The 11,844-nt window shown below is 32.6% G+C and overlaps 1 long non-coding RNA gene across 1 annotated transcript in view; it reads right to left on the minus strand.

Moving 5' to 3' along the window:
- Positions 1–11,844, minus strand: part of LOC117168770 — a 451,138-nt gene that overhangs the window by 44,994 nt on the left and 394,300 nt on the right. The gene's annotated exons all lie outside the window — the stretch shown is intronic.

Consider the following 11,844-nt stretch of genomic DNA (forward strand, 5'->3'; position numbering starts at 1 on the left):
ATAAATTTTTTTATTGAATTCAATCCCTCTCATCTTATAATTAGCGGTATTGTGTGGAACATACCCACCAAAAAGAAAACATATTTTTCTAAAAAAGATATGACAATTAGTGATGCCGCTGAGCGATATTTTTCGGTACTAGGAGAATACGGATACGATGCTCACCTTCAAGTCTCGAATTTTTATCGCTCGGTTTTTTTTCGTATCGAAAAATTATCGAAAAATTTGGCCTCGTATTAGTATCGTATAGGAATTCTGAGACAAAATGACCTGATGGGATTTTCCTTGTCCATAATAGGAGAGAGAATGAAACAGAGTCTCTGTGAGAGAGAGTGAAAGAAAATAATTTTATTTATTTGAAAAATGTAAATTCTACACCTGAATTTTTTGCGCTGCCAGAGAAATTTTGAAGCACGCTCTGAGACATTTACTTGTTTCATTCAAACAAACTCAAGCTTGTTTTAATTCAATTTCTAAGTCAAATCTTTTACGTGAACGGATAAAATGTTGTTCACTTTAAATGAAAAATTCAATTGAAATCAATTCTATTACTTTTTATTTGTTGGTGCAAAGGCGCAATTCCTTAAATTCTATTTTACACAAGACCTATTTTATTTAAATTTACAATTTATAGTACTTTTTATTTTGCCAAAGTACTGTTTGATTTCTGACCTATTTAGCTTACTTGTTTATTTCATGATAAGTGGAAGTTTAAGAGTTATTTAGAAGTATTAAAATGATTGACAAATAATTGATTTCTTTAAAATATTGCAATAAAATTTTAACAAAAATTACATTTTTGAAGAAAGCGAACAACATATTAAAAATATTTCAGGTGTTTTTAATCGTTTCGAGAAAATGATAAAAAATTTTTTAGTTTCCTGTACAAATTAGAATAATAATATTTTTTAATTTAGAAAAAAATATTTTTAATATTTCAAAAGTCTTGCAAACTTGGCTCGAAGAGAATGTGGAAGATTTCAATGCATGAAAAAAAAATTTTTAATTTAAGGAGAAATACAAAATATCTGAAAAGATATTTAGGGTCTTTATGCAGTTTTAAAAACATTTGACAATCAATCATTTCCCTAAAATTTATAGCAATACTCAAACTGATTCTTTTTCTTTTAAAAAATTAATCTAAAGAGAATATTCAAAAAAAAAATTTTAACATTTTAATACTTTCACAAACTTGTCACAAAAGAATGTGGAAGGTTCCTATGTAATGTTTTCAATTTGTCAGATTTTTTACAGGAAAAATGCAAATTATTTTAGAAGATATTGAGAATATTTCGACGTTTTAAGAATATTTTAAAGTTGTTTATGATTTGAAGAGAACAAAACAAAACTTTAAATAAAAACGTACATTTTCTAGTGTTTCAGAAAAAACTTTTAAAATTTTTGAAAAGTTGAAAGAAAATACAAATACCTTTTTAAAATTCCTCTGAAAGTTTAAAATATATTTTTACTTTACTTATGACTTGTTAAAATAAAAATTCAAAAAGATTTAAAGAGAATGTAATGAATGTGGAAGATTTATTAAAGTGTTTAAGTACAATTTTAGTAATTTTTCAAGTTTTTAACAATTTATTAGAAAAATTCGAGTTAATTCACAAGATAAGCACTAAATTTAAAATTCGTTGAAAAGAATAAAGATATATTTAAAACTGCAAACGTTTCAGAAAATATATAAAATACTTAATAATTTCTTCCAAACTTCTTAAAGTTCTAAAGTTTAAAACGTCAAACTGACCAATTATTTTCCAGATTGTATAAGATTCTATAAAATAATAAAATTTTATTTACAATTTTCTGAAATCATTCCTAAAGTATCTGAAATCTTCAGATATCTTTGGAAATGTTTTGTTAAATCATTGAAAAAAATTAGATTTATACTTTAAAATCAAAGTCATAATAATAATTATTAGAAGATGTGTTTCAGTATTGATCATATACAATTTCTCTTCTATTTAAGTTTTTTAATTTACTTATATTAATATTATCTTCGCAATTATCGGAAAATTTGTAGCAAAATTCAATTCGAATTTTAAAAAAAATGTCGGTCACGCTCTAATATCACCGATATCACAATCTTTAACTTTGATTTTATCCAGAAAAATAAATTTCTTTGATTGAAAATTTTTGATATTATCATTGAGCATACCCATTTTTCAGGAAAATGTTTTTATTTTTTTAACGAATTTAAAATTCCATTTCTAATCGCTATCAGCGATGACCTAATTTCAATGGATCTGGTCGCAACCGAATTGAATTTAGGGGAATTCGCTAGCGACGTGGTTAATAATATCTCCTCAAAATTGTGACTGGTATACTCCTCAACATTGGTGAACAGGTTAATTTTCAGTCGAATAATCACCATTGATTGATAGTCGACCAAAACCACTTTACTTATCACATGAAACATTTTATATTATAGAAAAGCTCAAAAAACAGCGACACATTGTCCCATAATTGAATTTCACCGAATCGACGGATTTCAAACAGTACAATTAATTTATGTAATCCGTGATTGATCCGCGTCTGTATCTTATATCGATCCGTTAAGTTCTGCCAGCTTGCTTCGTTATCTCTGCTAGTTCCGGTTTGAATTCCATTCTTTGCTTGATCATATGACGAACTTGTTTAATTATCGTTGCTAAATTTCAGGACAGAGGCCGCGCTTTTGCATAAGCTTACGGCAAACCATATGATTGGATCTTATTCAGAACTAATCTGCGACATCTTGATTATTCACCTTGGCGAGGGATATTTCAAACATCTGTCTGGTTGTCACAATTTCCAGAAAAATTAATAAATTTTTAACCAATTAGTTGAATGTTTCACCAAACAGGATGAATTCCTAAACAAGAATACAACATAAGTATACTTATAACTCAAAACTAGTTAAATTTTCTTAATACGAGGTCTGGCTATTAAATAACGAGACTGTGTACGCAGAAGGCGTCCTAGAGGAGTAGGAGGGGAAACGTATGCAGCTTTGGAAAGCTGAAAGTGTCTACTATTTGAGTACAAAAACACGTTTTTGTCGCTATAGAAGTATTTGTGTATGGTTGTTACGAAAGAACTTGTTTTTTTTTGTGCCGATAAAAATGTGTGACGAAAGAGACGAGCAAAGGATCAACGTATGAATTCTTTATCCCGTGCGCGTGTTTTCGAATGGTATAAACGGTTTGCTGAAGGCCGAGAAAGCTACGAACTTACCAAAATCAATAAAATTTATAAATGCATGGGTTCCAGCTGGTCAAACTGTAAACCAAACTTACTAGTTAAAAGTTTTAGCAACACTCCGAGAGTAAATTCGTGAGAAACGTCCGGAGTTTTGTGAAAATAAGTCGCGGATTTTGCAGCAGGACAACGCACCTGTCCATAACGCGCTGGCTGTGTAGCGTTACTCATTCGCTAGAGGCCTTAAAAATAATATATCTATGAGGTGGTGCATGCCACATGAAACGTAACACGTGTTTTCCATAAGAAACCAAGACGTTTTTGTCAATTTTATGCTTGATCAACAATATTAGGCGAATCGTGTTAAAACCCAACATTTTTATTCACAATAACACACATAAAACAAATTAAACAATATTTTCAAAATGCTGCAAGATGCTATTTTCAAAATTGCGAGTTTCAGGGGCTAATTATGATTTTTTTCATGCAAATATATATTTTTTTTTCATGATTTTCATACATAAAATAGTGCTTTATACTTATAAGGGGATCTTAATAAAAATAGTTTAAATAATTTATTATTGTTTTCAGCAATTTTCCACTTTTACACTTTTTTACAGTTTTTAATTAGAGTGAGGTGAACAATTTATTAAAGTTAATGAAATCATATGACTCAATAATTAATTTAATATAGGAAAAGTAATTGCTTAGACAGATTATTATTGTTTCCAACTTGCTTCTTGTATATTAATGCTAGATAGCTTCAGTTCCATCAGAAATTTTTAACTTTTAACAAACTTTTTACTTATTAAAGTGATAAATAACGGAAGTCAGAAACATATTTGTTTGAACAATTAGACTATTAAGACTGCAAAAATTTTCCTCCAGGGGGAAATTTTACGCAGGAATATAGAAAATGAGGTCCCGTTGTACGGCACTCCACGGATCTTACTATTCGCAGATGAAACTGCAGCCTTCGCCTCCTCTTTTAGCAAAATACTAGCAGTTACAAAACTGCACAAATGTGTTCAGCAATTGCTTGCATTTTATTATAGTTGGAAGCTTAAGTTAAATATGAGTAAAACAAAGTTTATTATTTTTTATAAGAAGTTTAAGAAGGAAAATGTACCTGGCTTTATGCTAAATAATTTACGTGTAGAAAAAATAGCGTCGAGTATTTAGGAGGTGTTCTTAAATGTAAGCTTACCTTTACCTCGCAAATTTGGAAAGCTAGGAAAAACGGATTCAAGACTGTAGGTGCGCCGCACTGTCTCATTGGCAGGTGGAGCACTCTAAGTATCAGGAACAATATATTTTAGTATAATATGATAGTGAAGCCAACTATTATCTACAGTGCGCCTACATGAAGTATAAATTTAGCAGGAAACAATAAGACTGTACAAATTGTTAAAAATAAGTGCCTTGCGTATAATCGTTAAAGCGAAACCTAAGACTGAGATCATAGACTTGCATGAAACCTGCAACATTAAGCCCTTTAAATGTAAAATTCACCGCTTAGCAAGAAAGTTTTATCGAAACCAAATGGCACGAATTGCTGGTTTCAAGAAATAAGAATGTATGTACGAAATACTGCGCCCTTTAGCGTTAAAACTAAAATGCTTCATCATATCCTACTAAAAAACTTAAGGGTTGCAACATCTTCACAGCTATGTGCTTCTGTTATACTTTTTATTAGTTTTTTTTAGTTTTTCAGGCTCAGTCCTTTAGTTTAAAAAATAATTGCCTGACTTTCTGGGTCTTTACCCAACGTTTTACCCAATACCCATAATAGATTCAATTTCTTTGTTTGTTAATGATTAGAATAGTAAACGAAACCAAGTAAATTATTTAATGGGATAAAATTTGTCACCGAGACATGGGTGCCTTCAGAGGATTCACCATAGACTTAACTGTGTATTACTTTCATGTACAAATAATTTTTCATATTTAATAAAGATTTTTAAAAAGCAACAACAAAAAAAGAAAACCATAAAAGATAATTCCAGCATTTAATTTTCTCTTAATTTTCGTCTTATCTTGCAGGAGCAAAAAGCGTAAGCACTACAAGCTTTCAGAGAAGGCATCAGTCAGCATTAGAACAGTGGCCAACCATCGGCCACCAGCTTCATCGAAGGAAATACTCAGACATCAAACACGTCAGGTCTAATTATGCAGATACCATACTCACGAAAATACAAATTGAGCACAACTATTACCAATAAAGTCACTACTCCGAAAGCAGGCTCTTAATCGTTGAATCTAGGTACAGAAATAGGCACAGCACCAGCAAAAATTTCCCCTATTAATGTAATTGTGAATGAGGCCTACAAACCCTACACAATTCTCCATAAGTTTCTGAATAAGTCCACCCAATACAGTCCCATTGTTTAGAACATTGGCCCAGATGCTTATTCAGTTTGCGTGGCTCATATTAAAGACTAGCATGAAATTATCACTAATGTGTAGCAGCAAGGCTTTGAATATTATCTTTATAAAAGCATTAACTGGCCTCGTAGTAAGCTCTTTCTCAGAAACCCTAAGTAGTACACGGAAGATTCAGTTTTCTCTGAACTTAGAGAAGAAGGGTTTACAACTATGTCGGTTGCTAGCAGGACAAACCGATAAGCTAAAAAAGCCTTCCGCACTCTTATTGGAACGGTCTTGAATACACCTTAAGCAAAGGCACTTCTGAGTCTCCAGTCTATTGCTTATATAAAAAGAAATGTAGATCCATACTTAAAGCCACAAGAAACCTCACTGCGATGAAAGCTCCAACGATTGCATCATGTCTCTGATATGTAATACGCTACTCCACGCTGTGTGCAGTGCGAGGGTGCGCATCAGAGTCTTACATGGAGAAAAGATCGTAAATCGCCGGCCACTTGCGTTAACTGTGCCAGAGACCACACCACGAATCACAGGGGTTGTCATGTCTTTAACAAGTCTTCAGAAAACCCACTTATTAAAACCAAAACCTTAAAATACACAAAAAGAAACTGCTTCCTCTAAGGCAGCTGTACAGAATGCACCAAAGGATAATTCGACAAATTTAAATACCTTAATGGTCAGAGCCCAATTATCGTAAAAACTGCCGTTTTATAGTGCTTACGTCGCCTCTACATCACAAACGTGCCCGATCAAAACTCAAACTACACAACCATCCATAATTTCCAAACTCGCTAATGACCGAGCTAAAGCACCAATCGCCGCGACAATTCCAATCCCACAGAATGAAATCATTCCAGCAAGTTTAAATGTGAATCAAAACTGTTCTTCTGCTATAACAAAACACAAATTCTCAACAAACTACCTAGAGTTTAAACCATTTCGTTAAATTTTCTAAAAATTGTTTACAAAACGGTAAAAGTTTTAATACAAACAGATAAAATTTTCTATTAAAACACGCACATGTTAATTTTAATTAATAACTGGTCAAATATTTTACATAGCAGTTCTGAGCTAACAGTTTCTTTCCAATCTTTGAATAAATTAATAGATTTTTCCTGTCCATTGCTATTGCTTTGCAATGTATCTGGATAATCTTCGGTTCATCTTTTTTTCTTTCTGTATGATGGCATATGCAGATGCTGAACGAATCACGGGCACCCATGCATTTTTCGTAAGCTAAGCTTCTCTTAATCAATGCCAATATGTTTTCCAATTTTCTCATTTTCGTGTATTTTAATTTCCTTTTTATTCAATTTAAATTTTATCATGATTTTCTCATAAAATATTGATAACCCGTGTAGAAATTCAAATGGGGAACTAGTCAGGTTCCCGACCATACGACCCCATTTAAAGTGGGGGGCTCGTCGGGTATTCTGACTAGCCCCCGACCAGTAGCGTCACGGTATATTAGTCGGGGGTTGGTCAGGTGACCCGAATTATCCTATTCGGAGCCGGATTGGGTACTAGTAGGGGTCATATGATAATACATCCGCGTGTAATATTAACCAAACTCCCCAAAATTTGTGGAACATTACCTAAAAGTTTGTCAAAATACTTTTTATTTACGGAAATCTCCATAAACTTTTTTGAAATATTTCAATGTGCTCCAATTTACCGAAGATTTAATGGGAAACATATCCTTCGCTTGAAAATGCATAAATTTATGTAACTTAAATTCTCCAAAATTTGTGGAATATTAATTTAAAAAAAAAACTTTAGCTGGAACGCAGCAATGGAAGAGCTTCACTCTGAAGGAACCGCAATGTTGGTCACGGTAGTCGCTGCTTTAGGTAATTATGTTTCGTTACATTTGGACTGCTGTCTTAAACACTCGACGCGTCATTTCTGTTGCGCGAGAGGCGGCACGTTGCGCCCTTGCGGATTTTCTTTAAAGCTACCAGTCCAGAACCACAAGACTCAAATGTAGGTGGTAGAGAAATCTGAACTGTACCGTGCTTAATAGTTTACTACAAGTAATCTTCACTGATTAATCAAAAACTTTTTCTGTTTCCAATTTCAACTACATGAAGAATTATAATTTATTTACATATGGCAAACCTTTCAGATAAATTAAAAAATAATCATCTGTACAAATTTGAAGTCTTATGACTTTCGGCAGATTTTTCACCTACATCTATATGTATCTTTTCCAATATAGATTTTCATAAAATTCCATACAGAGGTATATCTAAATATTGTAAAAGTTCATTTTCGTACAAAATTATTAACTTAATGATTATTTAACAAATATATTTGACATGAATTTAAGAAGAATAAGTCTTTTTTCCAAAAAACGGTGTAAGATCATTGTTAAATATATTCTTAGTATTTTAGAATAGAAAATCATTACGCTTTCTTAGATATTAACCCATTTGATAAGATTTTGCCGAAAACTTAAACATAAGAATATTTCGACCAGAGACCCACTACCTCCCGCCTAGATCCTGAAGATTACCCGCGAGGAAATTAGTAACAAAAAGGCCCGACTAGCCCTTGACCAACCACCGACCAGGCCCCGATTAAAATTTTGACAACAAAAAACCCAGCAAGTCCCCCATTAGTCCCCGACTGGGTACTTTGTCAAAATTCATAACGCTTAAAAATTCAGTTACTAGTGTTTATTGCAATAAAAATTTATTAGTACATGCAAATAAAATTTTTTATTGTATTCAATATGTTTCATCTTAGGATTAGCGGTATTGTGTGGAACATACTTACAAGAAGAAAAAATATTTTTCTCAAGATGATATGACAATAAGTGATGCCGCCGAACGATATATTGCGATACTAAGATGATAGCGATACGACGCTTAACTCGCAATCTCGGATTTTTATCGTTAATTTTTGTTTCGAATTGGAAAAGTATCGAAAAAATTAGGTTTGTATCACTATCGTATCGGAATTTCGAGACAAAGGGACCAGATGTGATTTTCCTCGTTCACAATAGGACTGATCGTGTCTTGCACGTGTTGTGTGTGACCAAAAATTGGCAATTCAGTAAAAAAAGCAGTAAATAATCTTTAAGAAAGAATATTGAAATTTGTACATGAAGAATTAAAAACTAATTATGTTTCAGATTCGACCACTGATGATATTACTTGCGTTCGCAATAATATGAGAAATGATCGAAAATCATTATTGCAAGATTGAAAAAGATGATGTTCTGCTTGTAAATGATAAAAAAGGAAAATTTTTTATATATTCTGCTAATTTTAATATATCTTCTTTGTGCAAGATTGCAATTAGTTTTTGCGATGGAATCTTTTATAGCTGTCCTAAACAATTAAGTCAGATTTTTTCGGATCTCGGGCGGCATAAAAATTTAGGAATGGTTTTGGCTACCGTCTTACTTCTCGACAAGAAAAAATAATTCCTATGCTACTGTATTTGCTCATTTAGCTTCAAATTGAAAAAAACTTAGTTTGCCTGTCTATAATCCAGAAATAATGTACGCAGCCTTTAACATTGACATTTCACTTAGCAATTTGTTGAGCTTTTAACAATTGTATTGCTGAAGGGGGATGTAAATTTATTATCTAGGTTAAAGTTGGTCAAAAAATTCAAGAGCTGGGATTAAGTAACGAATTTAAAGACAAAAAAGTCAGAAATAGGTTCTTTTTTAAAAACCTGTTTTATTCTTGCATTTTCAAACCCGTCAGATTTAGTGATTAAATAATGACCTTAAAGCTTTCCAGCCATCAAACAGTAGAGTCCAAAATTTGTGTTATTATATTTCAGAAACTCGGGCCTCTCGAGGAGAAATCAGACTCGACTATGCCCGGTAGTGTTCGGATGGAGTCGGTAGTTAGTTCGACTCCCCTAGGCAGCTCGTGCATTATAGACATGTGAGTGGGCGATGCTTCATCGTGTGAATGCTTTCTGCTTGGAGAAAGATTTTCTAAGATTTTTGAGAGTTCTCCTAAGTTTTGCAACGCAGCAAACCGCGATTTCTCAGCCTCTAGATCTTGTATATTTAAAAAATCTAAACTCTACATCTCTACAGTTTGCACTGTCGAAGAAATTTTAAGGCGCTCACTGAGATAGTTATTTGATTGATACACACAAATTCAATCTTGTTCTGATTTAATTTTAAAATCAAATCCTTTACATGGACAGATAAAAGTTTGTTTAGTTTGAACGAAAGTTTTAATTTTAATCAATTTTTTACTTTTTGTGTTTTAATTAAGAGGCGGAGACATTTCCTAACGTCTACTTTACGAAAACAAACTATTTGATGTACGTATAAAATTTAAAGTACTGTTTACTTTTCCGAAGTACCTTCTTATTTCTGATATATTTAATTTTTTGAAAAGATTGATTATTATGAATAATAATAATATTTATAATACTTCAAAAATTTTAGAAAATTAGCTTATCCAATTTTTTAAATAACTTTTTGAATTTTCTTCTACAAGTGAGTAGTAAAATAATTTCAAACTTTCACAAAAATTGTAAGCAAATATTTTTGTATTTTCTTTTAATCTTTTAAAATTGTTTAAAACCTTTTCCCGAAAGGTTGAAAAATTTATGTTTTTGATTTAAAGTTGTATATATACAATAGCATCACCAATTAATTAACTATTACAACAATTCAAAAACATTATTCAAACCAAATTTAATTTTATCTTCTTACACTTAAAATTCAGTGCAGATATAGCTAACAGTATGTGCGTACTATATCAAATTTAAATTTCAAACTCATAGCTTATCAAGTAAAAATATTGTATTTTTAATAAGGTAGATGGATTTTTAACCAAAACTATTCATTTTCTACCAATAAAGACGATTAACTACCAAATAAATTTATCTTAACCAAATAGTTTAATTTTAAACTAACAAGGTTCCAATTTTAACAATTATTTATTTATGATAAGAAAGAAGGTGTGTTTGTAATGTCTAGACAAGCATTATTTAAATTAATAGCATTATGCTTAAAAGTGCTGAAATTATTTATCCTATTCTTTTATATTTTATTGAGTATGATCATAATATTTTCTATGGTAAGGTATCAAAATAAGGTAAATTGCAATATTTTGAAATCTAGGGAAAAAAACTTTCGATTAAATTTTCATACAACTAAACTCTTAAAAACTAACATTCATTCACACCTTGTCTCGCGTCATACGCATGTCCCTACATTCTCGCTTTACCTTGCGTTGCCAAACTCTGCGTCCGCGGTTAATAAGTAATATTTATTTACTATGCATAATATTATCATTTTGTTTACATCTTTTTTCTCTGCTATTTACAATATTTCCTTCTCGACTCCTTTTTCTCCATCCTCCTCTTCTTCTCTATTGTCTTCTTCTCTATTTCTATTGTCTTTTTTCTACCGCCTTCCTCGGAACAATATATCCATGCTTATCCCACTCCTTTCTACCTTCTTACACTGCTCCAGCCCCTACTCTACTCTTGCATCCTTCTTCCCGCACAATTTACACATCCACTGCTCCGATTGGTGCGCTTGAGCCGACCACCCGAGTGCACTCGGGTGCGCTCGGAACCGTTTGACTGCGCTAGTTGAGTGTTCGGCTTCACCTGGGTGAAGCTCTTTGAGTTACCTGGGGTAAAGAGTGAGAGTAACTATTTCACCCACTTAAAATAGGTAGGTGAATGAGGGTGAACAGTCAAATTGGCGGGAAGAAATGGTACACACTCGAACCAGTTAATTCTACCTTGCCCTTTTCACTTAAGCCTAGTAAACTCTGCCCACATCCTTACTTCACGCATCCATGCACTACCTACAATTCATTCTCACTATAAGCTCCTGCCTTCCTTTCTCTTCTTGCTCCCACAAATATTACGCTCTCTCTCTTGGCATAATCTACGCATAGTTCTTGTCAAACCTTGCGTCTCCTATTATCTCCTCCACTGCTATCTTATCTCTCTTTTTATCGTTTTTCTTAATCATCTTATATGCCTTTCTTCCTTCCTTCTGCTCGACACACCGTTATAAGATGTAGCCTCATCGTTGCAGTCCTCTCCTGTATTCTATTTACCTACTCACTTTCCTTTTATCCCCACACCTTCACTCCATCAAATAAGAGACTTATCAATAGCGACTGTTATAAATTCATTCTAGTTCCAAAATCATATCCGAACAACTGCTTTCTTAGCTCCCACACCTGCATTATCACTAAATTTTCCATACTCACTCTCTCATTCACAGTGACGGATCCACGGGGGAGAGGGTCCGGAATCCCCCCCCCC

This window comes from Belonocnema kinseyi, chromosome 3 (genome assembly GCF_010883055.1).
Source record: "Belonocnema kinseyi isolate 2016_QV_RU_SX_M_011 chromosome 3, B_treatae_v1, whole genome shotgun sequence".
In the NCBI taxonomy this organism is placed as follows: Eukaryota; Metazoa; Arthropoda; class Insecta; order Hymenoptera; family Cynipidae; genus Belonocnema; species Belonocnema kinseyi.